Below are 23642 nucleotides of genomic sequence, written 5' to 3'. Positions count from 1 at the left end.
TGAGTGTGTGCTGGTTTCTTTAATCCCAGTGCAATGAGAGGAGGTGCGTGTTCATGAAATACACACAGGCCAATGTCTTTCCCAAAAAGAAAAAGAAAAGTTCTCCTTGGCTTTGCTTTTTAAAATTTACATCACTGTAAGAAGTGGCAAAGAAATGGCAGTGCCAGGTATTTCAGGGGAGAATGCTTCAACATGTAATGTAACGGATTTGGGGTACTGCAAGTTCCTAAACTGTTGCAACAATTAGGAGTAGAGCTTGTAGGTGCAGATACAGTGGTACATTTTTTCCCCCATGCTCCATAAGAGGCTTTGCTCTGTGATTCATTAGGGTGACATAAAGGCATAACCCAAAGTTCATTCAGAAAGAAGAATCTCACTTCAAATAACTGAAAAGGAAAGAAGGTTTCGCAGTGAGAAGTTACTTTTTCTACCATTTAGAACTTCATAGATAGAGAGAACTTCTCATGCTTCATCATGTGTAAGACTGACATATTTAAGTTCCCATTGAACTAGCAATTTGACAGCAGCTGAAGGAAATTCTGAAGCTCAGCAACTAGCCTAAAACACTGGCATTGCACATCTTCTGTGGTTTCCATTTCCATACTCAGGGTGATCTTTAGCTACTACTGTTCCTGCTGTAGAAGCTGAGAAGGAGCCCAGGTGAGTCCGCAGCAGCCTTGTCCCATTGTGAGCAATGCAGAGCACGGTAATCAGGGTTTCCAGGTGCAAACTGGGTCTATATCATGTTGCTGGTTTCCCTTCTTGCATCATTTCAGGTTTCCCCCACTGTGAAGAGGAAGCAGATGTCATAAAACAAGTTCTGTTGACACACTGCCATCAGCAAGCTTTAAATTTGCAATACAAATGCTGAACTGTTTCTGTATGGCTTCCTTAAGCCTTCATAGAGGTCTCCAGCCATTAAATATATTGTATTATATTTCCACTTTACAGCAGGCTATAGATTTTTTTGTATTAGCAATAACTAACTGCATTGTAGAAGTTATTGAGAGAACAGCTGCAGAATTTGAATCCTGTGTGGGAATGAATTGGTGCTTCTGGCACCAGGGATGGAATAAAAACTTTTTAGGGCCTCTGGGAAGTTTCTGCTGAAAGAACAACTCTAAAATAACTTTAGTTGTTACCTTTAGGTTTCAGTCCCAAGCCCTAGCTCTGCTCCTCTGAAGTAATGCTCCACATTGTCTGCAGACTCCAACTGTTCCCTCACTGAGGAAGCTATATTTGCTTTGTTCTGATTTCCCCACCCCCTAAGGATCTGTACTAGATACTGCAGAGAGCTGGTGAGGTACTGGGCTGGATGGCCCTTGTTATAACACAATTCTGCTTAATCAGATGTGGACAGGAACCATCATGTAATTTTTCTTCTTTTCATTTATTCTCATTACCGTGGCAGGTTGGGACACACTGTGCCTTATATGATAAATGCCCCCCAAACACCTGTAGGATAAGAAACCAGTCTGTGGCAAACAGAAAGGCAAACCCAGTGGTGAGCCATGCTGGGAAAGTAAGTAGCAAATGTAGTAGAAAAAATTAGTGTATTTACCAGAAAGTAAATGGTGTTCAGCTGTAATCACCACAAAGGCTGATTTTGCCTTTATCAGCTTAAATCACAACCCACTCCATTGAAATGAGTGACGTGATCGATACTGAGGCAGAGTCAGCAGGAATGAAATAAAGATCTTATCCACACCAAATGAAAGCGAGGGCTGACTGCACAGACCTGTGCCACCTTCATTGTACTGCTAGGGACTGAAAATAGAAGCATGCACCAGTAGGCAGAGCACCCAGTGATTTGTCCTGTCACCAACCAGCAGCGTGCACAATTGCAGTCCAGATTGTGCCTACAGAGTCAGTGTAATTACTGTTTGCTGGAGTCATTGTGAATATCTCTTGCTTCTTCCTGGGAGCAATATGCTTCATGGTCATCTCTTTACAGCCAGTTGTATTTTTCTACATTCTTGTCTAAGAGCTTTTTAAGGAAGAGGCTGCAAGGATGAAAATTCATCTGTCTTCTAAAAGAAGAGAAAGAGATATGAATATTAGAAATAACTACACATAAAATGAAGAGTTATCACCAAAATATTACAAAGGGAGGCTTTGGCAGAGGTGGCGAAGCATACTGCCTCAGTTCTTCCTGTTCAGTTTTCTTAGATTCTTATTTAGAAAGGCCCAGAGATTCTCAGCTTTTTCTCAGCTTATTTTCTGCAGGCAGCAGAAATGACCATCCAGTGCTGCCTGCAAAGGTGCAGAGCACTCTGAACTGCAGGGTGCAGGGTGGTGGTTAACAATGTTAGCCTCCTTATTGGCACCATTCACTTTTGTTAAGCTTGGTACAGCACAGGAGAAAGCGGATCCAAGCTTCCACTTTTAACAAGGTCTAATATCAGTTTTCACCTTTTCTTTTCTTTTTCCCTTTGCGAAGGGACAAAACCACTCAATGATTCAGCTGGAGCTGAGCTACCTTCATAACTGTAAGGTAAACCATCTCAAAACAATGAGCATTTCAGTGTAACTAAACCCCATTCCAGCATTCTGCAACCTGGCCTCAGAAATCAGATAGAGTACTTCTGGGATCTGTTTATTAAATTTGTCCCTTATAGACTCTGACCTTTCAAAACACAGAGAAGATCATGTGGCAAACCACTCCCAGGAGGGATTTTTATCTTGGCTCTGACCTCTCCCTCTGACCTTGGGAGAAATGCTTTCTGTATAGATAGCAGAACTCTATTTTTTTTATTCTTTGCAATGGAAGAAAGAATCACTTTTGAAAATTCATGCACTTCTCTTTAAATATACATAGAGCAGACCATGGCATCAGGCTGCTATAATTCTTCATCATTTAACATACAGGTCAATAGAAAACATCCATAATTTAGATCCAATTTCCATCTTTGCAAGCCCATAGAACACAACTTCTGACACTGACTCCTATTAGAAGGTAGGATATGAGATGCTATTGTTCATTTGTAAGGCAACAATTATGCAGGGAACTACTTCACTGCAACTCTACATTTATAAGTTCTGCTTTCCTTATCTTTAACTATATTGATTTTAGCAAGTATTACAAATGGGCCTGACAGGCCTCTGCGGTTAGGGATGTAGTGTCAGCAGTGTAGCGTGGCTTGGATTCCTTTGTAATGGTTAATTTACAAATACTGGAGCTGGAATGATCTTTCACAAACCTCTCCCTTGGTTTATGGAAGAATCTAGGTGGATCTGTTTCCAGCAATGAAGACAGGAAACAGTGACCCTGAGCTGATTATATTACTTCTTTCTGGATGTATGCAAGGTTGTCCCCTGGCCCTTGCTTTGAAACAGGACGGGAAATTTGACAGGAAGAATTGCAGTGCAATGAAAGAGATTCCTAAGGTTGTCCACATGAGAAGACAATCACATGTGACATAGCTACAAACCTCTAGATATCACCATTTGCACACAACTGTTGGTCTTACCTTCAGTTCCCTGATACCTTTTGGGCACTTTCTGTGCTGAGCACAACCCAGAGCTCACTCAGGCCTGAGAAACATGTAAGGCTGTTTTGGTGAAGAGGAATTGTAAAATCATAAGGGTGGATTAAAAACAAACAAACAAACCAAAACCAAACCAATTTATTCCAGGAGCTACCAACCAACAGAACATCACACCACCAGGCACAGTGGTGCTGCTGCCAGTGGATTTGCAAGGTGTTGGCAATGAGAAAGATCCATCTGTGTGCACGCTGGAAGCTAGAGGCTACATCATTTCAGTGGCACCAGTCTGGCCTAACGTTTACCTCCTTTCCTTTAGATGTTTTCCCCATTCTACTTTTCAGGTGGCTAATTTGCTGTTTTCATTCACACTTCAAAGCAGGTAGCTCCCTTTGGGTAATACAGACTTTGTCTGACCGTGTGTGCCTGGAATCCAAGGCTTACAACCTCAGCCAGGTTTTCAAGAATGCAGTTGAGCAGGAAGCAAGTAGCACCTGAATGGCTAAACATTGTGTGTTTTTAGCTGGCTCACTGACAAATTAAATACAACACAATTCTTGTATTACTTTGTCACTCTGAGAGGCAAAAATGACATCGGGCACAGAGTTTGCAATTTAAAAGCAGATCTAAGGCAACTCTCTTGACAGATCAGTCATATAAAAGCAAACCAAGCAAACCAAAACCAAAAAAAGCCAAGCTCCTCCTCTGCTTCCTGGCTCTCAATATCTACATTCACTGAGACACAGTTTGAAGAGTATATCCTTTAATCCCAAAAAAGGAAGCTGCTGATTCTTAACAGTTAAATGTGCAAGTCCGGTGAACTTCCCTGCCCATCAGCCTTGCAACTCAGCACACAGCACAGGTGTCTCTGGCACACACACTGTGCTCTGCCATGTTTATCTATGTTACCAATAAGGCAAAGGGAAAGGGAGCAACATTCTCTGAAGAGATGTTTCATAGAGAGCTGTCCACTGAAGGCACAGAAAATGTGTGAATCAATACAACACGTGCAGAAAAATGTATCCTTTGCTCATCCTGGTAGAAACTTCTTGCCTCTGCTAAGGTGTGCATGTACAGAATGTAAACACGAGAAGAGAACTGGAAAGGAGCCATTCAAGGGTGAAGATCAGCAAATTTCAACTATTTTTGTTGTCTGCTGCTTTTCCACCAGAATCTATAGAGGACCTCGAGTCACACCATCCATCACAAAGGGTGCAGAGACAGAAGATGGAACTGTGCTGTTCTGCAAAGCAAACATTCAAGCACATCACATGAATGCTTTGTGCACACAGCTAGCTTTGCTTTTCCTCTTTTCATTATGATGATAATAATCTCCAGTTCCTTATTCCCAGGTCTTCAAAGCCTGACTTTTAAAGGCTCTTTAATGTAGCATTCTGTTACACAACTACACACAGATCCAGGCTTCTTTCATTGCATCCAGCCACAAGACTGATCTTATGCATCCTAGAAGCCCACAAAATAATAACACAAGTGAGTGTTCTCACGTGTCTATATGTACAGCCATGCCTTCAGAATCTGCAGGTTCATTGATGGCCAGATCAGACACTGCTTAGCTGGTTTATTTTTGCTTAGAAAAGCTGTCATCCTGATAAACACACAGACTGCAGGCTGAACCAGCATGCACAGCTGATTACTGAATTGCTGGTGATAAAGAATCATACTAGATTATTTTTTTCTGGTGGATAAATCCAAACATACTGGGAAAATGCACACTGTGAGCACGTTTCATTTGACTGTTTCCATCATACTCAATGCCTTTTAATTAGCGGATGCCTGAACAGACAAAGCAGTGTTTGCTGGAGCTGATAGAAAAGATAGGTCTCCCTAATATAAAATACTATGTCAGCTGCTATTAGTGAAAAGCAAACAGCCAAGTCTCTGCAATCAGCTTGTTGGAAGATGCCACAATCTCTTCTTCTCTCCTTGAAGGAGCAGAGCCAGATCTCCTCATCTGCTAATACTGCCTTTGTTACATCCTGCGTGTGGACTGGCCAGTCCCATACAACACTCATGGGAAAGACTGAACAAAATGCTCCTCTGAGATGGAAACACTTAGCCCTGTGTTGATATTCCTAACCAGTACTGTATGGAAGACAGGTAAAGCACATCCTTCAGAAGTAAACCTGCAAAAACCACAATAAAGTGAGAAGAGATTTGAGAAGCATGGGGTTGAATGACAGCAGCAGTAGATGTCAGCATGAAGCACACCCAAAAAACACCATACCATAATCTCAGGTAAAATTGGTGTCACAGCCAGACAAGTTACTTTTTTTAACTCTCCCCTTTGTAAAAGGACCAAGGATATAGCTAAGTATGGTAGGGAACTATTGCTGAAGGTTAACAAATAAGACTAATGGGAGCAGATATTTGAAAAGCAATAATAGTAAACAGAGGAATGGAGGAGCACACAGCTGCTCTTGGACTTCCCCTTCACAGAGCTTGTGTGCATGCAATTAGTCAAGAAGAGACAAGGAGAAAATACTGCTTTCAAGCAAAGATGCTCACTCTCTGTTTTGATCAATGAGCACAGAAAATGACACAATGATAAAAAGGCCATGTCCTCGTGTCACTAATACACACTGCTGTTGAACAGCTCTACTCTCCACCACCAGACTTTCAGGAGCTGCAAAGCAGCCACCACTCACTGTGCTAACAGACTTTAAATCAGAAGTAAAAGCACTAAGTTTTAATCCACTAACAGCTCTCTGGAACACTGTATAATGCTACTTACATCTCTTGCCTCTAATTTCATAGTCCCAGTGTCCATGCACTAAGAAGCAGATGGATAAACTTCCAGCTTCAAAGCTATTTATGCACATAGTATAAACATGGCAAGAAAGTTAACAGGTAGGGTGCACAGGTGTGTGGCTCATATAGCCTTCCTTTTTACCTCTGTTCCTCAGGAAGCATCCCAATCAGAGTATTTATTACCTGAAATTTTAATTTTTTGGGGGGGATGGAGAGGTGGACACAAATGACATATTTGTTCTGTGTACAGCTCTGGAGCTCTCAACACAAGAAGGACATAGGGCTGATGGAACAGGTCCAGAGGAGTGCCACAAAAGATGCCCAGGGGGCTGAACAACCTCTGCTACAAGGACAGGCTGATGGAGCTGGGGTTGTTCAGCCTGGAGAAGAGAAGAGAGGCTCTGGGGAGACCTAATAGCAGCCTGCCTGTACCTGAAGGGGACTACAAGAAGGCTGCAGAGAGACTGTTCACAAAGGCCTGCAGTGATAAGACAAGGGGCAATGGTTTGAAAGGAGAGAAGAGCAGATTTAGGTTGGATGTTAGGAACAAGCTCTGCATGAGGGTGCTGGAACATTGGCACAGGTCGTCCAGGAAGGCAGTTGAGGCTCCATCCTGGAGATATTCAGGGTCAGGCTTGACAATGGTCTGAACAACCTGGTCTAGTGGAGGATGTCCCTTCTGACCACAGGTTGGACTAGATGACCTTTGGGGGTCCCTTCCAACCCAAACCATTCTACGATTGTTTGGCTTGTATTAGGATTGTTTATCTACTGATATCTGGCACTTCCTGTAGTGTTCTCATTCTAGACTCTACCCTTACCAGAAGATAATCAAGTGCCAACCAGCCCCATGCACATACACAGACAGCTTTGTGCTGCAGACCTGCACCTTTATAGGTCACAAATTATCTTATCCACAAACAAACTTGGATTTTGAGCACTGCAGCAGGAAGAGGCTTTAAATCAAGATATCATGTCAAATGATTCAACATTTTTGAAGACTTCTACTCCCTAGGCCACTGGATTTGCACTTTACTTTCTATGATTATTTTTTTATTAAGGAAACAAATCCTGTTGAGAAGAGCTCATTTAGGTGGAGCTGTCACCTTTAGCTTCAGAACATTAAGTCTTGACAAATGCTTCTTTTGAAGTCTGACACCTGTTTCTTTGGCATTTCCCACTTCCAGGAACTCACTAGACTATAATAATACTCAGCACGGCAGAAGTAAAGGTAATGAATTAAAGCAGAAATGCTTGCAGACGTGAAAGAGCAGTACAAAAGAGCATCCCTTTGCTCAGGTTTCCTCAGTAGTTTAGCTGGGACCTCAGGAGGGCTCATCTCAAAGCTGTGTGTTTTTTCTGTAGCAGGAGTCTGATGCCCATGAAACAAACCAGATTAGCAGCCCCAGAGAGCAGACAATTCTTTTTTTAAAGCAGAGAGAGATCAGCAGGGGAAACCAGGCTTCTGTGCAGATACTTTCAGAAGTGCAGGGGAACATCCTTATTGTTAGGCCTTCTCTTAGGCCAAATGCCAGGTATCTGCTCTTTCTGTAACTGAAATGCTTGAGGGGAATGCCTCTAACACATGCTGAGATGTGATTCTGTCAGATCTTCCTTTCATTTGGCTTCATGAAGATTTTGATGGTAAATTTCTTCAATTATTTATAATTTTTAAGGAAGTATACAACTAGAAGGGAAGCCATAACTCACCTCATCCATGAAAACAACTCTCAGGAGCTCTCTCTAAATTTGGTGGGTCACTTGGTCACTCCTCACTGGCCATACATGACAGTTTCCCATCTGAAGACTCCCACTCTACCACCTTTGAATGTCAACTTTTCACTCCCAAGTTTTTGTGCATACATATATTTATGTACATGGGGAGGTCACTGCTCTTATTCATGTGGGTAGATGTGAAATGTAAATTTGTGCAGTTTGCAGAGGCATGCATTGGGGGAAAAAAAAGAGCACATTAGGAAAAGCTAAAGATTAGAAGATTATACAAACATCTACACAGAGAGAGACACTCAGCACATTCATGTACCGAATAAACTAAGCATTGAATCTCCTAAACTATTAAGATGTCTCAGAACTTGGTGTAAGTAAAATATATTATTAATTACACACAGTTATAGGACACACTGAAGATAAAAAAATCATCATTTATAAACCAGTTCTATCTCTAGTGCTTAGTGGTTGCCAGACTCAGTATTTCTCTGTATTTAATGGACTAAACAAGGTACCACACGTTACGTGTGAAAGCACAGGTGACAACAGTTCTGCCTGGGCATGGCTGCTGTAGCAGTAATACACTGCAGATCCATAGCTCTGCAACTGATAGTTTTGGTTATCTTTTCAGACATAGGTGACTCAAAATGTGGTGTCCCTCCTTTCAAAATCATTGTACGCCTTTCCCTCACCTGCCCACAAGCATATGCATCACAGCTGGGCACTGTCACAGCTGTGGTGTTGCTGGCAGGGCGGTAAGGCCAATGTCACCACACAGCTGTGCACTTCACCTCTCAGCATTGCCAGTTCTGAACTGGTGGGCTTAGACTTACCTTGCTGGGCAGATATCTCAAGAGAAGCACATGCCTTCTTAATTAGCTGCATGATCTCTAATGCATTTCATGCCTGAGCAAATGTAATTGAAACAACTGAAATCATATTAGCCATGCAGAAAACAAGCAAACCGCTGCCTGAGCTCTTGGGGAGAGCTGGTCACTTCTCTACTGCTGCATGAATTGAAACACCACTGATGCTGTAGAGCATTGACACCAGCACTGGAGCTCTTGGGGAGAGCTGGTCACTTCTCTACTGCTGCATGAATTGAAACACCACTGATGCTGTAGAGCATTGACACCCGCACTGGAGCTCTTGGGGAGAGCTGGTCACTTCTCTACTGCTGCATGAATTGAAACACCACTGATGCTGTAGAGCATTGACACCAGCACTGGAGCAGTTGCAGCCCATAGCTTTAAGCAAGTAGTTTACTAGAAGCATGTCCAAAACTATACTCAAGGCAACCAGCAAACATAACTCAGACATTTCTCATACTCCAGCCCTTATCAGAATACTTAGGAATGCAAAATTCATAATCAATCATTAATCTTTTCTAGAGGAAGACTAAAAGGAGTTTGGGTTTTTTTTAAAGTAAATCCAAACCTGAGTGAATGAAGTGAACTCTGGCTTATATTCTTTTACAAAGGATAAAATAATGACATGTGGATTGAAGAACTGCTATCTCTCTGTCACAGTAACACATCCTTTTGTTACCAGGAGGCTTTGGTAACTGCAATGCTTATTTGCTCTGTTACCCATAAAAGCATATGCAGCACTCAATAATGCTGCTTTGAATCAGTAGGGAGCATGATAGGTAAAATGCATCTAATAAGGTTTGGAAATTACAAGAGCATGAAGATGCAGCCATAAAATGCTTCAAAGTGGATAGAGAAGAACAGTGAGCATGGAGCTGAACAGCTGAACAGCCAGAAGCAGGTCCTGATGCAGAAACAAGATTCCCTCTGTGCCTCTTGCCTTAGTGAGCAACGAGCTTCAGGCTCCTGTCTGAAGGCAAAGGGTCACTCATCACACACAGAAGCAGGTTTTGTTGTGGTCTCACTGTCACAGACGCTGTCTAAAGGAGGCCTCGGTGCCCTGTGCCCCTTGTCTGGTCTGGTTCTGGGCTCATGCTCTGTGGAACTCCTGGGGTGTGCTGCAAGGAGCTGCTGCTGATTGCACCACACAAGGTCCCCAGTCAGCAGGAGCTGCTTCTTTGTGGTAAGCAGCTGATTAGCTGTGCCTCACTTTTGTGTGCAGCAGCAGCTTCCACTGAATTCCTACAGGGCGTTCAAAACGCAGTCATTTGCCTAATGATTTGTCAATGGCTTGGAACCACTTTGTCTGAAAGAGAAGAGCCTTGGTGTACTGTGATAGATTGCCTCCCTCGGTGCTTGGGAAGCATGGAGGCAGAAAGACAGCTGTCAGGCACGCTGGAACTGGATGGAGACATGAGAGGTTGAGGGAGCTCCACAAGGGCTCGAGGCAAAGGCAAGACATTGAATAAGATGAGAAGGAAAGCAAAAGAAAAGAAAATACGATGCAGATGCTGGGAGATCAGAGAATGTTTGCTGGTGATAAAGACTGCTACCAGCTATATCTGCTACTAGGGCAGTTGGGGCAGATGTTTAAATCCTTTTGGAGGTGACTGTCTGAGAGGGCCAAAGGACAAGGCAGAAAGGGGCTTAAAGTGGTAGCAATTCTTTTATCCACAATGACAAGTTGGCTTGAAGATTTTTATGACCAAATATGTCCATTCTGATTTTTTCCCCACCTGTACATTATTTTTCAAGAATTTAAGTCTACACAACTTCTAAATGCGCTGCTCTTCACGTGGACTGTTCATGTTTGCAGTCAGGTGTGTCATCATTACAGTGTATGTGAGCTGTACCGCTAGCTTCGCCTTTGCAGAGGATGTTCTGAACTGAGAGAAAGGCTACTCACAAATGCAAATAACAGCAACGTAACACTTTGTATGATAGAAGGTTTAAAATGTTACAGTGTTGTTAAAAGCTTTACATTAGTTGATGTGGATTATCACAATACATTGGAAGGGAAAACTTAAAAGAAAATCACAGAATCCTAGAACTGTCAGGGTTGGAAGGGACCTCAAGGATCATCCAGTTCCAACCCCCCTGCCATGGGCAGGGACACCTCACACCAGATCAGATTGCTCAGAGCCACATCCAGCCTGGCCTTAAAAACTCCCAGGGATGAGGCTTCCACCACCTCCCTGGGCAACCTGTGCCAGTCTTTCACCACTCTCATGGGGAACAACTTCTTTCTAACATCCAATCTGAACCTACCCAGTTCTAGTTTTGCTCCATTCCCCACAGTCCTATCACTATTTGACACCCTAGAAAGTCCTTCCCCAACTTTCTTGTAGCCTCCTTCAGACACTGGAAGGGCACAAAAAGGTCTCAGAGCCTTCTCCACTCCAGACTGCACAACCTCAACTCTCTAAGTCTGTCCTCACAACAGAGCAGCTCCAACCCTCTGCTCATCCTCATGGCCCTTCTCTGGACACCTTCCAGCATGTCCAGGTCTCTCTTTTCAAGGTGGTGGTCAAAATATCTTGTGTGAAACTATTAATCAACTAAACCAATGTCATACATAAGAAACCATGGAAATGCAAATAAATATATCAATAAACAGTTGAAAAATCAGTGTTGCATTTTGCCTGTTGTGATAATTGCCTGCGTTCTTAGTCCTGCAGCAGTATTTGGATGACACACAAGCAGAGCTGACTACTTTGTAATGAATAATTTATTTTGCCAATTTTTGACTCTTTTTTTTTTGTCTTCTTTTTTCCCTGTGACATATCCATGAATAAACAGATCACGATTTTCTCTCTTTGTAATTCCAAGTCCTCTGACAGTCCCTCTTCAACCCACTTCCCCTTGCAGTGTTTATATTGCTTACATGGGTAGTCCAGATTTTGAACTTGGGAAGGATCGGGATCAGAGCTACGCAGTTTAGTTGTGTGTGGCCACACATCGTTGTTTCCAGACCCCAGCTGGACTCTTCTGAAGTAACTGGGTGTGAATGTTCGTGGAGAATAAATTAGACTTTGCTTTTTGTGATCCTGAATGCAAACCCAACTCTTTCTGCGCGCTGGCACCACCGAAACGCAAAAGGAGCTCCACAGAAAGCTGACACACAAAAGGCATGAGCACAGCTGAAAGGAACTCATTTGAAAACTCACATGAATATGCATGGAGGATTTTTTTTCAGCCTGCTCTCAAATTAAACATTATGAAAACAACTTTTTTGCTTAGTAGATTCAACTTGGGTCTGTTCACCTGTTCTTGATGAGGCCATTGGGAATGCTTCGGTGCTTGGAAGGAAGGACAAGCTCTGGGCTCTTGTCAGCCTGGAGTTCAGTCGCTCTTTTTTTTGGACCAAAGCCTAACACATCTGTTTTCTGTATTGTAATTGGACTCTTCAGGCAAAGAAAGAAGTGGAAATTTTGGAGGCTCCAGCTGAAAGGTAAAGCAGGGCTGTTTCCTGGGGAGGTTCGTGGAGAGGAGGAGGAGAACACCTTTCCTTGTGCAAACCAGTGCTAAGGCAGCATTTTGCTGCTGCAGAGTGAGCAGTCAGTGACTATTTTAATGGCAATTTTGCATCACACATGAAGCACAGATTTCTGCATGCCGCATGGGGAGGCACTGCAGAAATCCATCACTCACATTGGTCGGATGGAGGCGCTGTGCACTCCCCGTGTGCCTTGCTGTGCTCAGTGGGTGCTGCAGGCAAGAGAGGCAGCCCTAGATTTCTTTTAACAGTTATCACATTTTAGGTAGATGTCTAAGGGATTAGAGGCTTAGAGAAGTCAAAATCCATTCCAATAAAGGTCTATGCTACTAAATATAAGATACTCTTAGCACAAAGTAGAAAGATAGGAAAAGTAACACAGCTGGGATAAAAATTTAAGTCAAAAGCTGTGCTCCAAGAGCAGAAGTAATGCTTAAGGCTCTGTTGCATTAGTACATTTCAAGTACATTGTTTCCTAATCTACTTCAAAGAAATGTTTAGGGATTTTATTAACATAAAACAAGATAGTGAGAGCAAATTTGATATCAATTAACATACTAATTAAATGTCACTTAGTAGTTTTAGCAATTACTTGATATTTAATTAACCACTTGAATACCTTGGGAGATCCAGATTATTGTACATGTAATCAAAGGGCAATTCTTCTGACCCTGTGGGTATATGCTGCGTGTCAAGACAATCCGTAGATAGCAGTGAAAAAATAACTCCATGCACTGTGACCCCAGGTATGCTGCATTGCTGCTACCCAAGAGATTAATTTACTCATTTGAATGGACTAAGCACCAGTTAAAAAGCTTAAGTGTACCTCAAGTGACTGGAGACCTACATAAACAACACGAACAACCTACCAAGGATCAATTATTTTAGTTCAAGCTGCATTTTAAATTCATACTGCAAAACTGCCCTGACATTTATGAAACTCGTATTCATCAGCAAGTCCTTTTATTTTTAGCAAACAGCTACAAGGACTGGAGAGCAAGGAAGCAAATATTTTCAGGAAAGAATTACTCAAGGACAGCAAGTACATACCTGAAGTCTTCTGGACTGTATCCACCAAGAGACATCAACTTTTGCATAAGGGAGGGGTCCTGGTAGACCATTTCTGTGCTGGTGCTAGGAAAAGTAGTCCTTTATCACTCACAAACCAGGCACGAGCTCTGCCTGTTGAATTGCCCTCTCCTACAAATAGGTCTCCCTCCTACTTTTGGAGCTGTGTCTGTGTCATTTGGCTGGTGCTGTCCTATTGCACCTTGCTGCCAATGACTACCCACCACAGCTTGTGGTAGCCTGATGACTGCTACACCTCCAGTGTTAGAGAGTCCTTTTTCATTGCTGCCACTTTCCTAAATGGACATTCACAACTCTTAGCTCTGGATTTAAATCACAGGCTTGTAAACCCAGCAACCTTCCCACTGCTTTTGGTTATCTTTATGCTTCCATCTCTCCCTGGCTATGTCAATATGGAGAAACTGGGCAAAGCAACCTTCCTGCTGCCTTTGCAGTTCTTTCCCTTTTGCCACACAAGAAAGCAGAACTCCACTCATCTTTAAACAGATTCTTTGCCATATTTTTGTTGTCACTTACTTTTTCAATTCTTCTCTACATCTCATTTCTGTACTCATTAAAGCATTTTATTTACAAGGTGTCTTCAGATGTGTCTCTCCCAACAGGTACCCATTCCCTTCACTCCACCTAAACCAATCTAAATCTCCACTGCTCTCCTTGAAGGAGAATAGAGAATGAATTCTCTTTCCTCCTCCACGTTCAGCTCGCAGCCATCTTAAACAGCTAGTGACATTTCGTTTACTTAAAGTCTTTTCCTCTTTTTGCTTCTGTGTCTTTCTTCTCCCTTGGTTCTCCTGAAACATCTCCAGCTGATCCCTCACAGGATATTTCTCACTCTTCTTTCATTCAGGAGTGGGAACGACATGGATTTCTTTCAATTCCTGTGCTATCCTCTCTTGACATAACCCACGCCAAGGAAATTGAAAAGTGCCTGAATATGTCAACCTTTCAAAGGATTACCTTCTAATTCTAAGTGTGGGAAGTGAGCTGATCTCATTCACAGTTTACAGGAGCTGTTCTTGTCTTAATTATAGTTTCTTAGCAGACTAGATTTCAAGGAAATAAAGAAGATCATTTGGCATTTTCTGAGCTGAATTTCCCCCTTGGAATTTACTAAGAAAGCAAACAGTACATAATTATTTTCTTCATGTTCAATGAGACCATATCAATGCCAAGGAAATTTTGTTGCAAAGATAGAAAAAAAATGATTCAAACTCAATTGTTAGATTCAATTAAAAGGTTTCATAGTAGCACAGCAGAAGCTACTCAAATGTTTAGAGGTTGAAAGTAGATTACAATTTTTTAAAATGTAGTTCTTTAATGCCCAGATTTAACACCCCAAAATAAAAAGCAACTCCCAAGTAGAGAATTGTAAGCTCTGTTTCATGCAAAGTTCAGATTTGCTTTGGTTTTCCCCTAGTCTGAAATGGGAATAGTTTTTTCATCCTGTGCAAATGAGTGGTGTTAGGCAATGCACTGACCAGGGGCTGAATGCTGCTTCCTGGAAAAGCAGAAAGATTTACGCCTTGAAAATGTAAATGTCGCTCTGAGGGTGCAGCATGGAGAAGGGAACAAACTCCTTCCAGAGCAAAGGTGTGAACTAATCGAGAAACTGGATCCAGTGCTTACCTTCATCTGTTTTCATTTGTCTGCTTTTGTCTGGAGGGTTCCTGAGACCACTGCTGTAAGCAGAAAGACAAAAGCACTGATGAACTGTGCTCTCAGGAGAGCTTCACACAGATCAGCAAACACAGAGCTAACCTACCAGGTACCATTGCACTAATAGACCACTGGCAGAATAGTTTTGACCTCCTGCTTTCAGAAGTATTTTAAGTTAGGGCTATATCTGCTCTCCATTGCTGATATTGCAAGCTTAAAATACCCAGCAGCATCCCAGACTCACACTGCTCTGCATTAGCATCTGAAAACTATTTCAATAAAAAAGCATAACTGGGGAGCACATTTTCCTACTATTAACAATGTTGAGAAATAAAAGCAAGTGTTGAGGAATTGGAAGCAAAACCAGAGGAAAGCTAAAATAAGCAGAAGAAAGCAATAGCTTCTTGTAGCCCCCTTCAGGTATGGGCAGGCTGCTATTAGGTCTGCCCAGAATCTTCTCCTCTCCAGGCTGAACACCCCCAGCTCCCTCAGCCTGTTCTCATAGCAGAAGTGCTCCAGCCCACTCCTGGACCTGCTGCATTCTATTCAGGGACTCGTGTTTTCGTGTGTACCAGATACACTTCACTCTCAAAGCAATGTTTATAAAATCCTGCTAATGATTATTTATCCAGACACTCTTCCCTATTAGTCACAACTACATTTGCCAATGTGTTTATACTTTAATAATATGCTGGGAAAGAGGGGAAAAAAAACCCCAACCTACAACTGACATTAAAATTACCACAGGGGGTTGAGGATTTTGCCTGGAAGAAAGAAAAAGTAGTCTTTCATCAAAAAAGACACAGTTACAAAAGGATTAATTTTGGATCAGGACATATCACAAGCTAGATGTTTTTCTGTCCCAGCTGAGAGCAGTAATTGGAAAATCATGGTTTACACACACACACAAATTACTATTTTCTTATGATCTGCTGTTCTTTCATGAAGCCTTGCATCTTCATCACACAATTACAATCTCAGAGATTAGGGGACTCCGTAGACACCAGATTAAAGGTCACCTGTTATGATGGAGGAAAAAAATTAATTGCAATATTTACATAAATTCCTTCCCACCCATAGGGGTTAAGCTGCTCTCTACACAGTCAGCATGCTAACAAGGAGAGGACACTCATTAGCTGCACCGTGGGGAAAAAAGCAGAGCAAAACCCCTGCTTTTTGAAAAAGAGGAAAATTAGGAAATGGTGGTGGTTGGAAAACTGTAGATTAAATCTTATTCTATTACAGAGAGTAAAAGTTAACTTGATTGCACTGCTGTAAGAACTTCCTAGGGGAAATTAAAGTTGATAATCTCAAGGTGTTTCCCAGAAGGCGCCGTGCATTTGGTAATGTTCATTATAGCTTGCAGAACACCAGACAGAATTTAAAGTGATGACTCCTAAGGTTTAATCAATATAGACATTCTAAATTGTTCACAGTATAGAGCCCTGATTATGAAACAAAGGCATAGTTCAAAGGCACGGATGCATGTTTTTTCCCCCCCTCTACAAACCGGTTGATTCATCGCTAAGGTGAACAGCAACTGCCAAACCTCCTACACAGTTTTGGTAGCAGCATCACAGAGTCTTTCATTAAGCTCCTGGGACTTCTGAGCACTGCCTGGGTTTGGCAAATGATTCTTAGAACCAAGTAGCAAATGCTTTGGGGATTGCTTCTGGCAAGATTTAAAACCTACATATGACTACAATAAATCATGAAGAGGCTAACTGTTGCAAAATAGATTTAAAAAGGGGTTTTGGGGGGTTTTTCTTTGAAGATCATGAAATGTATGAAAATTTCAATTTGAAAAAAAACCCAAAACATTAACTGTCTGCTACCTGTCCAACTTCTAAAGCAAGAAATAAAACAGTATCCAGTAGAAATTGATAGTGGTGTTTGTTATCACCTAGAGATATACTCGTAGGACCATCAATAAAGGACTGAAATGATATATTAGCAGTTCAAAGCACAAAGAAAATGAATCTTTAGTTCTGATTCAATGAGTTTGCAGCATCTGTGGCGTCTTTAGATGAAGGAAGTTGCCAAATTGCTAATTGCAAAACTAATCCAGAATAGCAGGTTTCAGTGCTGGTGAGGAAAAGCTGCCTAAGAACAATTTCAGCTAAAGCCAAAGAGGATATGGACCCTCTCGAATCTTCAGGAGCTTGGACAAAGATCAAGGAGGGCTTTTAGGACTAAGAGAAGGACCTGGAATTTCAAACAAAATGTGTCTGGAAACATTCTTATTTTTTTGAGTGAGCCAGGACTGGATTGATGGTGCTTCTCCATCTGGTGCTGGCTAGGTGACATCTATTCAGCACAGAAGAGAGGTGATGTCCTCTAATTTTATATTAGGCACATATGTCTTCCTGTTCCTTTGATATAATAGTGATAATCAAGCTCAAAGATTCAAACAACTCAATCAGTAAGGGCACGTGAGCTGGATAGCAAGGAAACAAATTAATACAAATATTCAGAGCCCTTAGCTCTTTGAGGGATCTGAAGGGGCACAGGCTTTGCAAGGTTCATCCTGTTTCAGACAATAACCACACTTCAGCCCTGTTGAGCATCTGTTCTCCATGGTCCTGCTCTTTCCCTGCCTCCCTGGGGAGGACCTTTAAGGTTAATTTTTCATTGGTCTTCAGATGTTAAGGAAAGTCTTCCCTGTCTTCCTATGTGCTAGAAATAAATGGGGTCTCTCCCTCCAACTTCTTTCTTTTTCACTCCCAGGTCTGTCAGAAAGCTTCTGTTGTAAGAAATTGGCTTCTTCAAGCAGTTCCTGTGACACTGAGAGGCTGGCATAGCAGAACCTGAACTGGAGCTACACAAGCAAAGAAGAAAGAGGCACTCCTGATGTCAGGTCTGCACTTCTCTAAAGGGCTCAGGTACCTGTCCCCTCTCTTATGAATTCATGGCAGAAGTGTGACCTGAAGCCTGCATTAATTTGGTGGTAAAATAACCTGGAAACTCCTTTTTCTTTCCAAATGTTGTTCCCAACCAACAGTTGTTTGGGTGCTCTTCATGGATGTTTAAAGATCAAGATTGGATTGAGCTTTACTGACTAGGTTGCTCCTGTTCTCCATGGAAGTAATTTTTAAATGTTAATATTATTTTTAGGTAAAAGATCTACTGGAACAGGCTGACCAGGGATGTGTTTGAGGCCCCATCCCTGGAGACATTTAAGATCAGACTCAGTGTGGCCATAGGCAGCCTGATCTAGTTGGAGGTGTCCCTGCTGACTGCAGGGGGGTTGGACCTCGGAGGGTCCCTTCCAACCCAATGCAATCTGTGTCTTTGAATCTAGTGAAAAGGGTTTGATTACCTCAGCACTGCACAGGAAAAAGGGGGAGGGAAAAGGCCTAAAAGAAAATGATTACTAAAACTGTTTTATTTGGATGAAGCTGAAGCTAAAAACTTTAGACTCAGTCCCTTTCCTGTGAATTTGGATCAGAAACTTCTGACTTCCATAAGTGAAAAGTCTGAGGTGCTTCAGACAAGAAAGTGTAGAATGTTCTGCCAGACCTTTGTTAGCACAGTTGGAACTGCAGGTCAGTTTGCTCCAGAGAAAATAAATGCTGCTTAACTTAAGAATAAGATAATTACTACGTGAACTCCAAGATCAGAAGGTAATAGGAGTTCTTGAACAAAGGCATAGATTGCTGCTCCACTGAAAAGAGGCCACTCCATCTGGCAGTTGGACTTCTCCGTGGAATGATGACCAACACTTTAATTGCCACCAAAAGAAGACAGAATTTACATCTCCACGAAGTGCACATCAGAATCAACACAATGAAAATGTATAAGAACATATTAAGTCTCTCTTAATTAAAAAAAGCTCACCTCCCTTTATTTAAGTTATGGTAAAAGTGACAAAAGCATCAGCTACTATCAGCCTTTCATTAACTCATTTGCCATGCACTGATTCTGTAGCTCATTTGTAACTGTGACCTGATCTGACATCTCAATGGAATTTACTGCAGAGCAGATTAAAATGATGTGGCAGCCTTATTTCTGTTTCCCTGCTTTTCTTCTGTTGCCATTACATCTAGAATATTATTTAAACATGGGCTCTTAGCACATTATCATGTTTCTTAAATAGGTGTGTGCAGGCTGAGATATAAACCATGACAGGTTATTTAAAATATGAATGCAGGGAGTTATGCACACACCTCATGGTGATTAGCTTGGACATCAGCTTAGAGACTTAACATACAAAGGGCAAATTGTATCCTAGGCTGCATCCAGAGGAGCATGGCCAACGGGGCAAGAGAGGGGATTCTGCCCCTTGACCCTGCTCTGCTGAAACCTCACCTCTAATCCTGCCTCCAGTTCTGGTGTCCCCATCATGAGAAGGACACAGAGCTGCTGGAGTGAGTCCAAAGGAGGGCCACAAAAATGATCCAGGGCCTAGAACACCTCTACTATGAGGATAGGCTGAGGGAATGGGGGTTGTTCAGGCTGGAGAAGAGAAAACTCCAGAGGGACCTTAGAGCTACCCTCCAGTACCTGAAGGGATCCTACAGGAAGGCTGCAGAGAGACTTTTCATCAGGGTGTCTAGAGAAAGGACAAGGGGGAATGGTTTGAAGCTGAGGGACAGCAGGGTTAGGCTGGAGCTGAGGAAGAAGTTCTTCAGTAGGGGGGTGGTGAGACTCTGGAACAGGCTGCCCAAGAACGCTGTGGATGCCTCCTGCCTGGGAGTGTTGAAGGCCAGGCTGGATGAAGCCTTGAGCAACTAAATTGAGTTGCGAGGTGTGCCTGCCCATGGCAGGGAGGTTGGAGCAGATGATCTCTGAGGTCCCTTCCAACCTAAGCCATTATAGGATTATTTGCACTGAGTTTACACAAAATATTTTCAAACTACCATGCAGCTCCTTGTAAGGAAAGTAAAATCCAAGTGGCCAAGGTGCCTGATTTCCCCGGAGGAAACCAATAAACCTGTATTCAAGCTTATAACATTGAAGACTGTTCCAATATAAGGCATTAAACAAAGTTACCACCTTTGTCTATAATTGTCTGCTTGGAATGCAAGTTGGTCTTGGAAGCACCTTGTAAACCTGTCAGGGAGGAGTTGTTACTGCTGTGCTATGTAGGAGGCATTGTGAGAGAGCACCTAGAGCTACAAAAATGGGAGCAGGTAGGTGGGCAGAAGTCAGAAACTTGTTCTTGCCAGCAAACAGACAACTGAGGCTAGAATAAAGACTTCTCAACCACAGCCTTGTAACCAGAGCACTCTGACAATAATCTCACAGAAACAAAAAATTGAGTAAAGATCTGCTGATAATTTTCTACATTATCATCTTGTATGTTAGCAGCCTGCAAATGCTTTCTGCCTTAAACACTAGCATATTAATTACTTCAGAGGCAAGATCACATGGGAATCTGCCTCAGAGAATAAGCAGGACTTAAAGAATATGGAGAATTGAAATAATTGCTGAGAAAACAAACTGGTTTACATTGTCAGCTTGAATTTTTAACTCCTTAGATACACAGAACATAGAATTGCACCAATGCATCCAAGCAACTTCTTCTAACTTCTGAGCAAAATGAATAGTTTGCATAACTCATCTCCCTGCAGGTAAGATGAAGGAGATGGGTCAAGGATAAGCACACTATGCACAGATGTGTTCCTGATAAAGAGAGCAACATGCCTTCTTAGACTGCAAAGGTTTCAGAGAGAGCATTGGTACAAGCATCTGCAAAATTGGTAATGTGCAAGGAAAATAACATCCCCAGTCATATTAAACTAAGTTTCTTGATGTTATCCTCAGGGAAAAATACAACAAAACAAAACACAACAAGCTTCTTATTTCAGTACCTAAGAACATAGGCTCTATTTATAACCTGCCTGTAGAAGAACGTGGGAAAGCCCTCTGTCAGCAACAGGCCTTTCCCATTCCAAAGGCACAATGAAGAAACAGAGGGCAGGAGGGAATTCTTACTCAACCCCCCCTGGATTTTATGTAAGGAACTAAAAAAACCAAGCAACCAACCTTTTGCCTTTCTTACAATTGCCTTTTTTTCCACCTGAGCTGACGTAAATTAACAGCATTTATGGAATTTCACTGCTGTGAGATGGATGAGAGGGATCAAAGTGAACTAGCATCCAAACAAAACCATTTACACATTCACTGTTACAAGGGAAAAAGACAAAGCTCTTTGGTATATATACACATTATACAGGTTTCACATGGGTGCAGTGCTGCTTACTCCACCCATTTAACAAAGCTCATAAATGACATTAAGTAATAGATCCTCCTACTACACTGCTACAGTGAAGTGAGTGAGGAATTGATTCAGCTGTTAGAAAATTCTCTGGTTATTGGATTATTTAAATCCTTCTCTCTGCTAGTCAGGAATTCCAGGCACACAATGGCCTTCATGAATGATCTGCCTGAGTTCAAGTCCACAGAATGCTACAGAATGGGCTTGACCAGATTAAAAATAACACACTCTTTTTTCAGTTTTTCACAATCACCAGCATTCAGTGAAACTCAAATCAAAAATCCATACATTTTCTGTTTAAGAGATGAGCAGAAATAGTCAGATATAAAGAGTAGACATCCCCAACAGTCTGCACTCCTTAATACATTCATAAATGACAGTATGGGCAGCAGTCAACCCCTTATTGCTTCTTGCACACAAGAACTAAGGCATCTCACAGAGTCAGGAAGGTGTTGTGCATACAGAAAACCTGTGTGAGTTCAGTCAAAGGTCAGTCAATCACCTGGAGAAGACCTCCAGGGTTATTTGAGGAACATGTCAATGACATCTGCTCTGAGTGTCCAGGGTGGTAACTACTAGAGAGAGGGCACAGGGTTAGAGCTGCCTTTGATGTGAATCAGTACAGCTGTGGTACAAATAGGAGCAACAAATATTAGAATGAAAAGGTTAAGAAACTAAGAGATGAGACTTGGCTACACACAGCAGTGCAGCAAATAACCTGGGAAGCATTGTCAGCCTCTTGGGCCAACTGCCAGGCACAGCTTGTTTCCATTCAGCTAAATTCTGTTCCCAGAGCAGGCTAGTCCCATCCCAACAGCCTAGCAAGGGGTGGCTCCTGGCCTGTGCTAGTCCCTGAAGAAGGGATGCTGGTTGAGTCCTCACGAGCTGCAAACACTGCAATTAACAATTTAGCAGCAAGAACAGGAGTGCTCACAGGCTGGTACAGACACAGCCATTCTGCTTCACAGTCCATCAGTGTCAGAGGCATAGAGATTGCAGTGACACCTGGGACCCAGTATGGAACTTCACATTGGAGAGGGCTTTACCTGTGAAGGTGAGATTTCAACTACTAGGGCTAATTATTATGACTGACAGATCATAATTCAACAATTCACTTTCTACATAAACCCAACCCTCCACTATACAAAACCATCAGTGGGACTAACAAATGATTTCAAACTGTAAAAAGCTTCATTGCTGATCTAATTATGCTCTGCTTCTCACAGCTCTGGGAAGTGCAGGATAATCAGAGCACAGCAGGCACCAGCTCCGAATCCTCCCTCCCTCACAGCCAGCCCCTGCATGCTCTGATGGACAGGGAGAGCCCACTGAGCAGCAGTGGTACTTCAGCAGAGCAGCCTTCTCTGAGAGAGGCTGTGCTTTGGAGTGACCCTGTCTCCTTTTTGCCCTTTAACTAGAATAAACCAAAGCAGCTGTAGGTGCAGCCCAGTGAGGTAGTGGAAGGGAAGAAGTCCAAAAGCTGGGAGCAGGGGATGGGGCTGGATGTGCCAGCTTTGTGCTCTGGCAGACAGAAAAGAATGAAACCAGTTGTCTGGAGGCCATAGAAGGAAGTTAATCAGGCCAGGAAAAGGAAGAAGAGAGGCAGAACAGAGAACAGAGGAAGGGGATCAGTCAGACAGTGCATGTGTCAAAGACATAGAAAGAATTAGAGACAGAAGAAGGGGCACATAGATCAGAGGGGGGTGAAATCAGAGAAATGAGAAACTATCTCTGGGGTAGAGGAAAGAAGGTCTACAGGGTCAAGAAACAGTGAAGGAAAGAAAAAATGAATGAGCACAAGTGAACAAGTAGAACAGAAGTTACACTCTTCCAGAAGAAGAAAGGCCAGGAAAAAGGAAGGGGAGAAAAGTCAGAGCAACTAAGGAAAGGAAGGAGGCAGTAGGGATGGAGGGAACAACATGAAAAGAATATGAAATGGCACAAGACACAGACACTGGAGGGAACAAGCACTCTCTTACTTATTCAGGCTTCTCTGTTGTATGTGTTCTTCCTGGTAAGCATCTCACAGCTCCACAGATTTTCTTTAAAGGAAGGAAGGGATGGGCTGGCAACATATTGTTCCTAGGGAATTTACCATAGCTCTTTTTCCTCCTCGTACTGCTGGACACTTACGTATTGACAACACCTGAGAGGGTGGCTGGCACTTTGTCAGAAATGTCAGCATCTGATTGGGAACAGAGAGGAATTCATTATTTATTTTTTTTTTTAAATATACCCCCCCAAAACCCTAAGAAAATTCCAAGACAGGCACACACACATGTAAGGAAGGGGTTGGTGTCATTTGTCAGCAGTTAACAGCAGCCTGCAAG

At 42.4% G+C, this 23642-nt stretch overlaps 1 long non-coding RNA gene across 1 annotated transcript; it reads right to left on the bottom strand.

Moving 5' to 3' along the window:
• Positions 1–148: 148 nt before the first annotated feature.
• LOC128898101 (uncharacterized) lies at positions 149–23383 on the bottom strand. Its single transcript, XR_008462705.1, has 3 exons — positions 23292–23383; positions 1562–2030; positions 149–786 (listed from the first exon to the last, which is right to left on the bottom strand). It is a non-coding gene; the product is annotated as an uncharacterized LOC128898101 (long non-coding RNA).
• Positions 23384–23642: the final 259 nt, after the last annotated feature.

The sequence above is a fragment of the Dryobates pubescens genome, chromosome 18, assembly GCF_014839835.1.
Source record: "Dryobates pubescens isolate bDryPub1 chromosome 18, bDryPub1.pri, whole genome shotgun sequence".
Classification (NCBI taxonomy): Eukaryota; Metazoa; Chordata; class Aves; order Piciformes; family Picidae; genus Dryobates; species Dryobates pubescens.
This window is presented reverse-complemented; position numbering and strand designations above follow the sequence as displayed.